At 37.4% G+C, this 17,180-nt stretch overlaps 1 pseudogene; it reads left to right on the forward strand.

Moving 5' to 3' along the window:
* Positions 1-443: 443 nt before the first annotated feature.
* LOC101099445 lies at positions 444-12,342 on the forward strand (annotated as a pseudogene).
* Positions 12,343-17,180: the final 4,838 nt, after the last annotated feature.

A 17,180-nucleotide genomic window follows, 5' to 3' on the forward strand; every position in this document is an offset into this window, starting at 1 on the left:
GCAACAATGTATTAGAGACTACAGCAAAATTTATGTGAGAAATGCTGAAATTAGCAGAAGACACAATGAGAAATACATAGAATTTAGAATCAACAATTGGTCACATGTGGGCCGTAACTGGATGTGGGATAAAGGAGATGCTGCTAATTTAGGGAGATAAGTGATAGTGGATGTATTAACAACTTAGTAAGTCTGCATGTAAACAGAAAAAGAAAGTAGAGAGAATTTCACTGAACCAAATCAATGAGGAAATGAGACAGAAGAGGGAGAGGACAGATGGGCAGGAAATAGGTCAAGCTACAAAGATCTTAGTAAGATCAGAAAAGAGATGTAGAAGAAGAATGAAAGGGCAGAATGGCTAGAAGGTTGTGATCTGGGATATTTTAATGTATGCATTCATAGGTAGAGTAGTTTCTGATGAATAATAAACCCAGGCAGTGTCTGTGGGAGAGTGTGTCTAGTATGAGCTAGAGAAATCCACCAGAAATGAGAAGTCCAAATTGCTGGGTGGTCAGTGTGGATGTTGAAGTCATCTGGGAGATGATAGGATGGTGCAGAGAGGAAGATCATTAGCCAGACTCCCAATTCCTTGATAAGATAGAATAACTAGGAGGTCAATGGGTGGTAGCATGAATAAGCATAGATGATATAGCAAAATGGCATAAACCTCAAAAAGGCAGATATTATTTGGCCTAGAAGCAACATGGGAGTAAAGAAGACCCATCTTTCTTCCAGTCTTAAGGTACATGGTGTTTGAGGGAAAAAAAAGCCTCCACTGGAGAGGACTTCAAGGTAAGCTAAGACTTCAGAGTAAGCTGTATCTTCAGCAAATAACTGGGGCATAGTTAAGGCTTGAAGATGAAGAAATCATTCAGAGCAGATGTTGGAGTGAAGATGTCCTGGGTTCCTTATTCTTTTCCACTGATGTATTTATCTATCCTTCTGCTAGAACTTCAGTGTCTTAATTATTATAGCCTTATAATGATATTAGGCAGAGCAAATTCTCCTACCATCTTCTTTAGAAGTATCTTGAATACTCTTGTACCTTTGCTTTTCTATGCAAATTTTAAAGCTAGACTGATAAATTCCACAAAATAGAATGTATTAGAATTTTTTTTACTGCAATTGCATTGAATTGTCAATAAATTAGGAGAATATTGACATATTTATAATATTGAATCTTTCAGTCTATGAGTATGGCATCTATTTCAGGCTTATTTCATGTATCTCGTTGTCCATCATTTTCTCTATGAAGGTCTTACACATTTTATGTTAGAGTTGTTCCTGAGTACTTCATATTTTTAATATCAAATTTTAGTTTTTAATTTAATTTTCTATTTTCTTTAGTCAACGTGCTGTCCTTTTTCTAACTTCTTGATAGAAATACTTAACTCATGAATTTTCAGACTTTCTTCTTTCACTTTATTACTACTTTAACTACATCCCCAAATTTTTATTTGGTATTTTCATTGTTTTTCAGTTCAAATTATTTTAAATTCCTATTATGATTTCTTTTTTTATCTATAAGTTATTTTAAATTGACTATTTTCAAACATGTAGGGATTTTTCTAACTGGCATTTGTTATTGATGTCTAGCTTAATTCCACTGCGGTCAGAAAACACTCTGTATGGTTTCAGTTCTTTGAAATTTGTTTCTGATACTTGCTTTCTGAATATAATATAGTCAATTTTTGTAAATGTTATACATGCTGGGAAAAATTACACTTTCCATTTGGTTGGTAGATATAGGCATAGATATAGATGTAGATATAGGCATAGATATAGATGTAGGTATAAATATAGGTATAGGTGTGGAAATTGATATATGGTTATAGATACATATAGATATGTCTCCATTAGGTCGCTTATTTTTTTTCAAATTGTCTTTATATTTACTGATTTTTGTTCTGCTTTTCTATCAATTATGGAGATGTGTGTTAAAATATCCAACTATGATTGCTTATTTCTCCTAATAATTATGTCAATTTTTGCTCTTATATCTTCAGACTACAGACAGTCCCCCATTTACAATGTTTCAACTTATGACTTTTTGATAGTGTGAAGGCAATATGCATTCAGTAGAAACTGCAGTTCAAATTTTGAATTTTGATCCTTTCCCAGGTTAGTGGTATGTGGTATGATACTTGTGATGCTGGGCAGCAGCAGTGAGTCAAAACTTCCCATCAACCATACAATCATGAGGGTAAACAACTGATACACTTAAAAACATTCTGTACCCACACAACCATTCTATTTTTCACTTTCAGTATAGTATTTAATAAATTATATTATTCAATACTTTATTATAAAAATAATAATGTTATTGTGTTAGATTATTTTTCTAACTATAAGCTAATGTAAGTGATCTGAGCATGTTTAAGGTAGACTAGGCTAAGCTATAATGCTGAGTAGGTTAGTTATGCATTTTCAACTTACAATATTTTCAACTTATGATGGGTATATCGGAATAAAACTTCATCATAATTTAAGGAAGATCTGTACATCATTAGGTGTGCAACAAATTTTAAGACTGTGGGAGAAACACATACATTAACAACTATAGCTGAACATTTTAACCTAGGACTCTCAGAAACTGAAAGTTCAAACAAACAAAATAAGCAGCAATATCAAAGAAACAATAATAAATTTGAGCTAATAGATAATATAAAACTCCACATACATGCAACAAAAAGAGAATAGCAATTCTTTTCAGGCACATTATTCATTTATAAAAGTAGAATATGAATTAGGAAAAAGGAAACCTCAATAGACTCCAAAGGGTTAATGTCATAAAAACTATGTTCTTTGACCATAGTACCTATGCAGAAGTTAGTAACACAGATGTCATTAAAAATCCACAATATTTGGAAACAAAATAGCATATTACCAAATAATCCTTAAATTGAAGGAAATTAATAAATATTTATAAATGAATAAAAAGCACTCTATTTTAGTATCCCATAAAATTTTAAATATGCTTACCCTGAGACATAGCAATATGACTATTAGACAAATTCCATTAGCCTAGAGAATCCCATGCATACATGACCTTGGAGACATCCCAGAAGGTCCAGAGTGGCAGTACTTGTAATAGTCCTAAACTGGACCCAATCCAAATACCAAAAGAAGTTGAGTGACTATACGAATTACAGAATATCTATAAATGCAATATCATTCAGCAAAGAGAATGAACAAACTATGCTATATACAACAAACTGGATGAATCTTGTAAACAAAATATTGAGTCAAAGAAGCCAGACACACAATAATATATATTGTATGAGGTTATTTTTATAAACTTAAAGGTAAATGTGTAAATAGATTATAAAACTAATACACAATAACCAGGGAGCTAGTGTTGGAAAAGAGCATGAAGGGATTCTAGAGGACTGTTCCTGTTCATGTTTTCTTTGACTTACGTAGTGCTTACATGAATCTCCACCTTATAATTATTCCTTATACCATGTAATTATATTTTATTCACTTTTCTGTAGATGTGTTATAGTTCACAAAATGGCTTCAATATTGTATATAGTACTTTAATACTCTCACAGCTGAATCCTTTTGCTGGGCTGAAGTTGAGAACTAGCATGTTCTTGCATGCATTAGAGTAGGTTCTGGATGTGTATGTGTGTTTTGGTGGAGATGGAAATATTGGAGTGAGATATAGTATGTGACATAACATTTTTAAATTTGTCTGACAAGAAAATGGTCTAAGAGGAATCCCCTGGTTTGTGATTGACACTACCTTTTAAAAAAACACCTTTTAGAGAACCCTCCTTCATGATGAAAGACCCATTCCAGAACTTAACCTAACAAATTCCCATTCCATTCACCTAACAAATTAGCTATGGTCAATATCAGTGGCATTCAAAACTTAGTGTATACACAAATTCTTTTATGGGAAGATTGTTAAACTGCAGAATCTTTGCAACCATTTTTAGTGGAAGATGGGGCAGATAGAAGAAATCTTCGTTTTGAACAAGCACACCTTGAGATTCTAATACAGATAATCCAGTGACATGGGAAATCTACACTGCAGAGCCTGATATTTCCTTCCATTCTGGCTGCATTAATAAAAATGTCTGATCAATTCAGTCCCAAATGAGATTTGTTCATATGAACAAAAGAACCAAGACAGTGGAATATTGCATTATTAGAGGAACTCAGTCACAGCCAGTCAGTGACCACCAAAGTACTCTCCATGTGCAAACTCAGTCTGAAACCCTCTATCATGTCCAAGCCAGGATAGGATTAAAGGCTGGAGACTGATATAAGCAGCTGGAAGTTTGGTGACAGCAAATTGAGGGAATTTCCATTTGAGTTTAGAGTTCTCTGTTTTCTCCATGAAAATGAATGGCAAGATTATCTTCTATGGGAGACAATGCTTAAAGGGCATGTATAAAGTAAGAAAATATAATGTAGAGAGAGGATGAAATGGGTAGCTAAAGAAACAGTAGGAATACTAAGCAATGTTGAGGATCCACATGAAACTGGTAATTGTGAACTTATAGTGATATAGTTAATGTGACAGTGGCTGGCAGCAATGAGCAAACAAGCTTTAGCCACCTGAGGCTCTGGACAGAGGTGAGAGACAGGCATTGACTGTGGCCCTGAATAGTTTAATTTATACTGTTTTCTCAGTGGCCTAGCTGCTATTTAGAGGCTGGTGGATTGGGCATTTAACTCTTCCCTAGTTCCAAAGCATTTCAAGATCACCTATTCACTGACACCATGGTTTCTGATTCTCTGTTTTCCTGGCCTCTTCCCTCTCCAGAGCATCCACAATATCTGATTGACTAGGAGAGGTCAATCCTCTCCTAGTCACTCCCCTGACTCCCACTGGAGAGTATCTTGCCTATTTTTTTCCAATCGAGTCTGTGGCTTTTCCCTTCTTAGTTCCATCCCAGAATGCCTAGTCCTAGACTGAATAAATAGCAGAGGCTTGCAAAGTGTTTTGTGGCTCTTTAAAATGACATGAACCCCAACACCCTGTTTTATTACTCCTCAGATGACAAAAAAAAAAGACCAACTACATGCTTTTATAGAAGAAAATCCCAAATGAGTTGCAGAGCAGGTCACGAACAAGCCTTTCTAATTGGATATCAATGATGTAATGATACTCATTACAGACACAGGTCTGGTAGTTCTTCACATTGCTTGCATATATAATTTCTTTTTCACAATTGCAAAAATATTCTTCAGAAATCACCACCTTTCTCAGGTGATTTGAGTTTTCAGTCTTTGGTGTTTTGCCTTCTAACACTCCCTAAACATCACAGCAGTGCTCAGAAATGGCCAGTGTCTTTTATTTATTTTTCCTCCTCCTGAATTCCTAGTGATTCTCTCAATGTGTATGGGTCACTGCTTTCCATCAGATTCAATAAAAAAGTCAGACAGGGTCCCTACCCTCATGTAACTTATATTCCAACGAAGAGAGAGAGAGATGATGCACACACACAAAAGAAATGTGGAAAATGACCTCAGTGGGTGATGCATGTTCTGAAAAATATCAAGAGAGCAATGTCATAGAGAGTAAAGTTGGACTAACCTTAGATTACAAGGAGATGACTGGCATGAAGTAAAAAGTTTACCCATGCATCTATCTGGAAGAGGAGTATTCCAGAGAATGCTCCAGAGAGAACGGCAAATGCCAAGCCCAGGAGTGTGTTTGGCGAGTTTGAGGAATAGCAAGAAAGCAACTAAAACTTCAGTGAAAGGAGCCAGGGGAGAGCAGGAGGAAGTTAGGAGTTTGAATTTTGTTGCAAGTAGCACTGGAAACCATTGGAGGGTTTTGAGCAAGGTAGTTATAGGAGTTGGTTTCCATTTTATAAACATTTCCTTTAGCTTCCCTGTAGAAAGTAGGTTGTAGAGTTACATTACAGATAACAGAACCATTTTAACCCATTTAAATAGAAAGGATTTTGAATTAGATGCTTATAGAGGTGCTGAAAGAATCAGAATAACATATTCTAGGTGGAATTTCAGGACCATTTCCCAAAATAACATCAAATAATTGGCACCATCAGGAACCTGGAGATTCAAGAAGCCACTGCCCCACAGCTGCCTCCAGGGCCACATCTTCTCCGCTGAGATAATGCAAATATTGGCTCCAAGACCACAATGCCTCATTCTGTATCTAAATAAACAAAGTGGATACCCAGTGACCTACTTTTTCATGCCCACAAAACCAGGAACTACACCTTGGGAAGTCTGTTACTGCCCATGCAGAAAAAGTAAAAACTCTAACATCATGCTTACTAGCAAAAACCAGAAATCACAGAAGCAAAATCACGAACTCTTCTCCACTCACTTTTTCAAATTACATTCAGATCTGTCTCTTGGCAGAGGCTAGGTTACCTGTGGAATCCAAGCCAAGAGAAACTTCTGGATATATAGTCTTTAGCTTTCCAACCTCTTTCATTTGGTAAGGTATGCTAGGATTGGGGTTGGAATGAGTTCAGGTGAGCTAATATATGATATTTGTCACAGGAGTAAATATCAGAAGTGGGGAAGCTGGTTAGAAGCTAGTATAGTACTCCACCTGAAATTTTGGACCATCGTGTTTTCATTTTCATTTCTTTATGTATTTTTTAATTTCCTCTTTGATTTACTCCTTGACCCCTGTATTTTTATTAGCATGTTGTTTAGCCTCCATGTGTTTGTGCATTTTCGTTTTTCTTGCAGTTGATTTCTAGCTTTGTACCACTGTAGTTGGAAAAGATGCTTGATATGATTTAAATCTTCTTAAATTTATTGAGACTTGTTTGTGACCTAACGTGTGATCTATCCTGAAAAATGTTCCATGTGCACTTGAAAAGAATGTGTAATATGCTGGTTTTGGATAGAATGTTTTGTATATTTATTTGTTAGGTCCATCTAGTCTAATGTATTATTCAAAGCCACCATTTCATTATTGATTTTCTGTCTGTATGATCTATCCATCAAATTTAGTGGGATTGTAAAAGTCCCCTATTATTATTATATTACTGTCAATTTCTCCCTTTTTTTCTGGTAACATTTGTTTTATGTATTTAGGTGCTCCAATTTTGGGTGCATAGATATTTACAATTGATATATCCTCTTGTTGGGTTGACTTCTTTATCATTATGTAATGCCCTTCTTTGTTTCTTGATACAGTCTTTGTTTTAAAGTCAATTTTGTCTGATACTAGTATTGCTAACCAAGCTATTTTTTTCACTTCCATTTGCATGGTATACGTTTTTCCATTCCTTTACTTTTCAGTCTTTAGTTCTGAAGTGAGTCTCTTGTAAGCAGCATATTGATGGGTCCTGGATTTTTATCCATTCAATTACCCTATCTATTTTAATCGGAACATTTTTCCTATTTACATGTAAAGTAATTATTGATAGGTATATATTTCCATTTTGTTAATTGTTTTCTTGATATTTCTCTGTTCCTTTCTCCTTTTGTTGCTCTCTTCCTTTGTGATTTGATTGTTTTCTTTAGTATTATGCTTGAGTTCCTCCCTCCTTATGTTTTGTGTATCTATTATAGGTTTCTGATTTGTGGTTAACCTTGGATTCATATATAACACCTTATTTGTATAGTAGTCTATATTTGTATAGTAGTCTATATTAAGTTGATGGTCACTTAAGTTTGAACACATTCTAAAAGCACTACATTTTTATTACCCCCACCACACTTCATGTATATGATGTCATATTTTATATCCTCTTATTTTATTTATCCTTTGACTAATTTTTGTAGATATAACTGATTTGTGGATAAATCACAAACTACATTTGTGATTTAACATTAATACTGTCTTCATAGGTAATTAATCTACTACCTTTACTATGTGTTTGTTTTTACTTGTGAATTTTTTTCCTTTAATACTTTTCTTACTTCTAATTATGGTCTCTTCTTTCCACTTAAATAATTCCCTTTCACATTTTGTTAGGGTGGTTTAGTGGTGATGGACTCCTTTAACTTTTGTTTATCTGAGAAACTCTTTATCTTTCCTTCTATTCTGAATGATAAACTTCCTGGGTAGAATATTCTTGGTTGTAGGATTTTTCCTTTCAACACTTTGAATACATCTTGCCACTCCCTTCTGGCCATCAGGGTTTCTGCTGAAAAAGCAGCTGATGATTGTATAAAGTCTCCCTTTTAAAATTCTATTTTTATCATTACTTTTTGACATTTTAATTATGTTTCTTGGTGTCGACCCCCATTGGGTTAATCTTGTTAGGGGCTCTCTGTGCTCCCTATATGTGGATGTCTGTTTCCTTCCCTAGATTAAGAAAGTTTTCAGCTATTATTTCTTCAAATAAGTTTTTTGCCCCCTTTTTTCTTCTCCTACTGTGATTCCCATAATGCAAATGTTATTACACTTGATGTTGTCACACTTGATGATGGCTTTCAATCTATTTTCACTTTGTATTATTCTTTTCTTTCTGCTGTTCAGCTTGGTTGTTTTCCATTATCCTCTCTTCCAGATTGTTGATCTGTTTTTCTGCATCTTCTAATCTGCTGTTGATTTCCTCTAGTGTATTTTTCATTTAATTTACTGAATTCTTCAGTTCTGACTGGTTCTTTTTTTTTTTTTTTTTGGTATTTTCTACCTTTTTGTTGAAAATGTCATTGAGTTCATTCACTCTTTTCTCAAGTCCAGTGGGTACCTTTATGACTATTACTTTGAATTCTTCATCAGGCATATTGCTTATCTCTGTCTCATTTATTTAGCTCCTTTAATGTGATTTTTGTCATGTTCTTTCATTTGGGACATATTCCTCTGTCTCCTCATTTTGTCCAACTCTCTGTATTTGTTCATATGTATTAAGTAGGTCAGCTACATCTTCTGTTCTTGAAAGTAGTGGCCTTGTAGACAAGAGGTGCTTAGTGCCCTATAGTGCAATCCCCCTTGATCACCAGACCCAAGACCTCAAGGGGTACTTCCTATGTGGGTTGCATGTGCTCTCTCCTATTGTGACATAGTCATCATTGCCTTCATCTCAGCCAACTATAAGGACCTACTTTGCCTACTTTGGGCACACTCTGCAGGATGTGCTCCCCACACTGTTGAGAGGCCTGGCTGTGGCTGCTGCAGACTCATTGGTGGGCTGTTAGTCAGCCTAGCAGTCTGCAATTAACCTCTCTGCCACAGTTGCACAGTTGCACAGTGCATGCTGAAGGGCAGCACTTGTTCCCTGTGCAGCCAGCAAAGAGGCCACCTGAAAAGGTGATGATAACTTGGACCAAAGATGAAAAGGGTAAACGTTTTGAAAAATAGTTGGATTCAATATTTTACTTTGAAGATGGGACTTGTTTATAGGTTGAGGCAGGGTTGACAAAAAGATAAAAGAGTAAACATTAAAACTTCCAACCACTCCTGTCCCAGCCACCCTTTAAGATTTTTCCTGAACCATTAAGCCTGGTTTAGGAGACCCTTTTATGCATTTCAAAGCATTACACTGTGATGGAATCTCTTATTTTATCGTCTATATTTATACCAAATTTTCACTTCTCTAGGAGCAGAGCATGTGTCTGTACATGGCACAGTTCCTGGCACGTGGTATAATCTCAATCAACATTGTTCTAAGAATGGATGAAGAGATGAGTAAACTAATTCCTAGAAACACACAAACTACCAAATATGACTCAATAAATATAAAATCTAAACAGACAGGTAATAATAAGTAAAGAGATTGAATCAGTAACCAAAAACCTTCCAACAAAGAAAAGCCCAGGAAGAATTGGCTGGCTTGACTAGGGAATTTTACCAAATTACCTAAAGAATTAACACCAATCATTCTCAAACTATTCCAGAAAATAGAAAAGTAGAGAGCACTTTCTAACTCATTCTATGAGTTCAGCATTACCCTGATACCAATGCTAAACAAGAAAAGAAAACCACAGGCCACTATCTTTTATGAACATAAATGCAAAATTCTTCAGCAAAATACTAGCAAACTGAATCCAGCAGCACATTTAAAAAAGTATATTTCATAAACAAGTGGAATTCATCCTAGAAATTCAAGGGTGGTGATTGTTTAATAAGTGTAGATTTACCATATGACCTAGCACTTCCACTTCTCAATACATACCAAAAAGAATTGAAAACAGTGTTTTCACAAGGGTACATGAATGTGTAAAACCACTTTTCACACTAACCAAATTGTGCATACCATTCAAATGTCCATTGACTGATGAATGAATGAATGAATAGAGTATATCTATACAATGGAATATTATGCAGCCTTGAAAAGGAATGAAATACTGTTCTATGCTACAACATGAAAAAATCTTGAAAGCATTATATTAAGCAAAGGAAGCTAGTCATGAAAGGTTGCATATTGTATGAGTCTGTTTAGAGGAAATGTCCAAAATAGACAAATCCATAGACTGAGAAAGCAGTTTAGTGATTGACAGAGCTGGGAGGGAAGAAGGGATAATGGGAAATGACTATTAATGGGTATATGGTCTTCTTCATGAGTGATGAAAATGTTTTGTAACTAGGTAGATGGATGATTGCAAACACTGTGAATATACTAAAATCCATTGAATTGTACACTTTAAGACTTGTGCAGTGTGTCAGTTATATCTTAATAAAGCTGCTATTAAAAAAGAAAGAAAAGGTGCACCTGGGTTGCTCAGTCAGTTAAGCTTGGACTTTGGCTCAGGTCATGATCTCACAGTTCGTGACTTAGAGCCCTGCATTGGGCTCTGTGCTGACAGCTCAGAGCCTGGAGCCTGTTCAGATTCTGTGTATCCCTCTCTCTTTCTGCATCTCCTCTTCTCTCTCTCTCTCTCTCTCTCTCAAAAATAAATAAACATTAATTTAAAAAAAAGAAAAGAATGAATGAAGGAATACCATATCACCTTGAATCTATCCATTCAGTGGCCTGGTGAATCTTTACCAAGGGGCCATTATGACTTCTAGTTCATTGCTGGTATTGCTGGATGGGGCTGTCTCTTTCAGCATGCATTGTAAAATCCTTTGGGTAGGCATAAACTGGAATTCAACTCCAAGTAACAAACATGGGATCAAGCTTACTCAAGCCAAAACCACTATGGTGGGCTGAATTTCCCCTTTTCTCTCCAGGGGCATGTTTGGTCTCTTTAAATGCACTATACCTCGGTAGGCAGAAGGCAGAGGAGGCGGCATGCCCATCCTGTTCTCACCATAAGGCCGCAACAGGTGTCAGTGTCCAGGAAGGTATTCATTCAGCAAGACTACAGCAGTGGCACACGCTGCCAGTTCCAGACCAAGTTCCCTGCGGAGCTGGAGAACCTGATTGATAGGCAGCAGTTTGAAGAAACAGTTGGAACTCTAAATAACCTTTATGCAGAAGCAGAGAATTTGGGAGTCAAACATATCTTGAAGGCTGCTTGGCTTGCTTAACAGCCTACACCATCTTCTTATGCATGGAAACTCATTATGAGAGGGTTGTGAAGAAAGTGTCCAAATACATTCAAGAGCAGAATGAGAAGATATATACTCCCCAAGGCCTCCTCCTGACAGATCACATTGAGAGAGGACTTCGAGTTATTGAAATCACCATTTATGAAGACAGAGGCATGAGCAGTGGGAGATAAACCATTGAATTAAAGATCTCTCCTCCAGCTGGGACCCTCACCTATCCACTGGCCGATCGCAGAGTGTCCCCTACCTGCTCCCCAGAGCATCATTCCTTTGTATCTGCTGCCAGAGCCACGGTGCCATTTACTCCAAGGACTAACTTTCTAAAATTCCACACCTGGAGTGACCTTTGGTCACTCAGCATCCACTTTGTGTCTCCAAATTGTGTAGGACTCTGTAATCTCTTGATTAGTTTCTGAGAAAACACAATGAAGCATTTCACTTTTTTTATTCAAAGCCGTTAATAAAATAAGCCATTAGCCCAAAACAAAATTCATTTCTTACCTGCCACCAGGACAGTGGTTCTCTGATTCCTGCAGCCAGCTTCCCAGGTGGCTTGAGACTTCAGTGAGTCCCATCTTAGCCAGTGTTCAGTGTTATTTCCCCCAAATTCAGAAAATGCTTTTCTCCGGGATTTTGGTGAAAGGTAGGCCATGTCTGTGGTTTTGCTAACACATCTCCCAGATCTACCAGTTTTTCCATGGCCAAAATCTTAAAGATTTATTTCTGCTGTTCAGTTTCTCCAACTGAAGCTCATTGGAAAAATAATGTATAATGTTACTTGTTTTATTATAACAGTTATTCCTAATTAAAACAGTATTTAATGCAATTTCAAGTTATTATTCTTTGGAGAATTTTTTTATTGCATTACCTTGAATGTTGGGAAGATGTAGTATGTGTTGTGTGTTCCTTACAAAAATAAGTAAGCACAATAAAGTGGATGCTAAACCATCAAACACATAAATGTCCCTGCTGTGTCCCTGAATGTGTAATAAGCAAGTATAATAAATATTTTAATTATAGTTTTGTTATAAATATAACTTATGAGAAAAAAATTTGATAGGAATAATACTGTATATTGCTAATTTTTAACTGTCCCTACTGGCAAACCTTATGATTCATAGACTTTCCTCGTATACAGTATTCAGTGCACAGAAATCTTAGGATTGGTTCAAATACAGTAAGTTCAGTGATTTCCAACTAAAACTCTCAAGTCAGAGTCTGTGTTTATAGTTCTTCTGGCTGTATGTTCTTAGTGTCAGGGTTTCTTACACCCTTCATTCATCTTTGGGGTTTTGAGAGCACTGTATTTACAAGGAAGTTAAGAAATACATTAGGAAAGAATGAAACAGTTAAAAGTTTTACTTTCAGAGATACTTTAGGTGCTAATACTGGATTTAAACTTTCAGATTTAGTTTCTTTTATGGATCTGTTAGTTATTAAGTAAATCCCATCAGCCTGTGTAATATTTTAATTTTATAAAACTCCTTTGTTACTTTATAGCTTGTAACAGTGTATCTGTCTTTTAAACCTGTTGCAATAACTTTGCTGAAATAATAATACATTAGTAAAACTTTTCTTAACCAAAAAAAATGCACTATATCTCATTATAACAACCCGAGAACACAAAGAAATTCTGTATTTTATCCCTTTGCATCATTGTGAAACAGAACCATGTCCACATTGATATCTGAGATGAAGCTGCTGACAGCAATATACAAATGCCAAAGCTGCTGCTGAAAGTGCTTCTAGAAAGTAAAGGGGAGGCATCAATTAGTCCAACACGAACTGGGAGCTTTGAACAAAATTATATTTGAAACATCTAAACTGTACAATGACAATAAAACACCAAGTGAAATCATTAGAAATTCCAGTGTAAGATGATTCTCATGTGACTCGGGTTTTTGACAACCCTACTGGATACGTGAGCAACCATGTTCCAGGTCTCCAAAAGAAAGCCTATCATGAGTGGTCAGTTGCTTCATAAATTGCAACATCTAAATTAAGAAGGTAAATTAGTAGTTTAAAAATGAAGTGTGATACCTTAAGCTTAGCAGTTTATTACTTGAGGTTCTAAATTCTTCCTGAAGTCTGGTCTATGTAAGAAAATGCCTTCTATTATCTCCCAAACTCCAAGAGCTTCAAGCTGGGACAGATACATTTGGGACACATCACAGGAGTTGGCTTCTCCTAACCCACATTCTGCAACCCTTCTATACATCTGCTTCTGCCCCTTATCAAAGTCACATAGATCATCTCAAGAACTATGGATAAAATCAGCTTGCTCCCAAAGTCCTACATTTTTTCCTTCCTTTCATCACACTTGTTCTACTGTTTGGCCAGCAAACGGCTGGCTAACTCCAGATCTTACATTGCTTGTGAGTTGAACATGTGCTCAGCAATTGTTTTAGATATTTTCCACCTATTGATTCATTTTACCCTATGAAGAAGTTCTATTATCACACTTTAGAGATGAGGAAACTGAGGCACAGAGAAGTTAAAGAACTTGATTAAGGTCACAGAGCTAGGGAATGTCAGAGCTAGGATTCAAACCCAGGCAGTCTGGCTTCAGAGCCCAAGGTCTTACCTCCATCATATCCTTTCCACTCCTGGCTGAAAAACAGTATCTGGCTTTCAGGGCTGTTGTGAGGACTAAATTATTATCATTAGTCCTCTGAAGTAGGATGGCCATTTTCTGTCAAGTGGGCTGGGATTGGGAGTACATTTAGCAAATTAAGTTCCAGACATAGTTTAGAACAAGCATTTCCATTTATTTTAATAAACCTAAGTGAACATAAAGTGAAGTTCCGCATAAACATAGCTCCATAATAATGCATTTCATTGGAAAGAAGCTCTCTTAACGTATTTACATTTAATGGAACACAAGAAGGGTCACTCTGACTTCATTTCCAAAGCTGACTCCTAAGTAGCATCTACAAATTCACAGAAAAGCTTTCACAGACCTAATAACTTGTGGAATAGGGTTATGCACTTGAATATGTGCACACCCTGTTCTGAAAGCCTTTTGTCCCACTCTAGTAGTGTTGATTTTAGCAAGCATATCCTTGGTGGCTGTTCATCCACTAAGGCATGTTGGCCCTTCATGCTCCACCTCAACCTAATAGGCTCCATGTGGGAGAAACAAGTCTAGAGGAATCAATTCACTATAATGGGCAATGTTCCCATAAACAACATCAGGAACATGAGAGCTGTCAGAAGAACTGAAGTGCATTCCTGTCATCTTCTTTTATGGAAATTCATGCCACCCAAATAAATGCTATACTCACCCCTTGTTTATATGTTCTGTAAACTCAATGAATTAAATGAATGCAATATGTCCACATTCTGAAGAGCAAACTAGAGAATGGCTCAATTCTTAAAAACCCCATAATCCTCAAGAAAAAACCAAAGGCTTAAACCAGTCAAGCTCAGAAGCTAAGAAATAAATAGTTTAAGCAAACTTTCCCTTGAGTTTGGCACTTCTAAAAGAGAGAAAAGGTTGTTGGGGGAGTAAATGTGGCTCTTTGTTGATTAATTAAGGATGCTTAGGCAACACTCAGTGGAATCCATAACTTATAGCCTGAGTTGTTGCTGTCGTTTTTTTTCACTTAGACTTCTAGTTGTCGATTAGTACCTAAAATGACTTATGTAATTTGTGCCTTTAGGATGTCAGGTGTTAAAATTACTTTTCAGTACACTGACACAAATTATGATTGGATTTGTTTGTTAAATGAGGTAAGAATTCAGGGGAGAAATCGTGGTGGGCAAAAAGAATCTGTTTTAAAATGAGAAGAGATTTGGAGGGAAGGTAGCTAATGATGAGAGAAACGAAGCTTATAGACTTTTAAATGGAAATAAGCCATGCACACATAAAGCTCTAATGAAAGGCATTATATGATCAGGGCATGCACTCAGATCTCTCAAAGATGGCTTTTGGGGAAAGGATATGTAATCTTAGATTTAAAAGATAGATTGGATTTGAGCATATGAAGGTAGAAAATGGAATATCCACCAAAAGGAGGTTGTTCAGGGAAAGACCAATAGCCCCTTTAGATGAAAGCTTGGTATGCATGACAGGAAGGAGCAGGAGGAGGGAGCTTGAAGGATAGGTTGAAATCAAATGGTAAATGGTTTGAATGCAGAAAGGATTAAAGAGAAAGCTAACACCAAAGGGAAAAACCAATTAGAAGACTACTGCAAAACTCCAAGTCAAGCATAAAGGTCAGAAATGCGGGAGGGGGTGGGGGGGAGTGAGAGCAGTGGCATGAGGAGGACACAGTGGAGAGAAGCATCATGGAGAGCCTCAGAGGTCAAATTGAAAAAGATATGGTGAGCCACACAGAAAAGCCAAGATAATAAAGAAACAATCTCCCTATACCAGCTCTTAAAATCTCACAAAACAGGAGTCAATTAGGAGAAGGAGACAAGATGACGGAAAAGCATGTAAGTTTTTTTGTGAGTCTTGCACCCATGAAATACAGCCAGACCAACACAAATCATCCTGTACACCTAGCAAACTGATCTGAGGATTAACACAACAATCTGCACAACCTGAACCACAGAATTCAGCAGGTATGCAGCGTGGAGAGGTGAATTGGGGGAGAGAGAAGCCGTGGAGGGCAGGGAGCTACTTTTGGGTGCAGAGAGAAGATGGAGACAGGGGCAGAGAGAATACAGGAAAAACACCCCCTCCCCAAAAGCAGCTGGAGAGAAGATGGAAAAGTGGAAACAGCTGCAGGGACTGAACTAAAAAGGGAGAAAGGAGAGGGTTTAAATTCCATTAAGAATATAAACAGGGGGAGCACAGAGTCTGCAACTCCACAGCTTAATACCTGGTGGTGCTCTGGTGAGAAGGGTAAATCCCCAGGAGCAGAGTGGAGTCCAGGGTCTTCAGGCCACACAGGGAGAGGTGGTTCCCCTGCTGGGAGGACACCTGGTAGAGGCTGTGTGGGTCCCCCAAAGTCAAGGCCCCAGTGGACCCAGGAGAACAACCACATTCACTGGTGCTGGAACAAGGTCGTTAAGGGTGAAGCCTGGTGCCAGATGTGTGTTGTGACTTTCCAGAGTCCCAGAAGCGCCGCTGCTACACTGTCTCGTGAACTTTCTCAAGAGTGGGCTGGCACCTGGCCGCAGTCTCTGGGCATTGGCAGCAGCACAGTCACGGAAATGTTCCTGGATGCAGCCAGTACTGGGCCACTGCTCGGTGAGACCCTCCTGCAGAGGGGCAGAATGGGTCAAAGCCGCAATCCCTCAGAAGTAAGGGGTCAGGAAAAACAGCCGAATCTGAGACAAAACTCAGGAGGGAGGTGGGGGCTTAGTCACGGACTGTGTAAAAGTGAGGAGTGGGTGGAAGCCAAAGACAAAGGACGGGTGCACAATTGCTGACCAGGGAGAACAGAGTTCCGATACTAGAGACTGGGTATCTGGGTGACGCCATTTTCACCACTCCCGCACATGTGTACACGCACCTACAAGTGCCACAACAATCGACCCCAGTAAGCTAAGCAGCGCCATCTAGAGGAGAATGGAGCCACCACACTAAGCCCTGCCCAACTGGGCCAACCTCACTCTTCAGGAACACAAGTCACTTCGTCTGCTTAGTGTATGGACTATAAAGCACTTCATAGTTTGACTTCTAGGGGAAAACGAAGTAATTTCAGTCATATTTCAGTCTGTTCACTGGTCCATCTATTCAATTTTCTTTCTCTTTTTATTTTTTCTTTTTTCTCTTTTTCATTTTTTTTCTTTTTCTTGAACACAGAAAGAGAAAAAAAATCATTTTTATTTTCAATTT

The sequence above is a fragment of the Felis catus genome, chromosome X (genome assembly GCF_018350175.1).
Source record: "Felis catus isolate Fca126 chromosome X, F.catus_Fca126_mat1.0, whole genome shotgun sequence".
NCBI classification, from domain to species: domain Eukaryota; kingdom Metazoa; phylum Chordata; class Mammalia; order Carnivora; family Felidae; genus Felis; species Felis catus.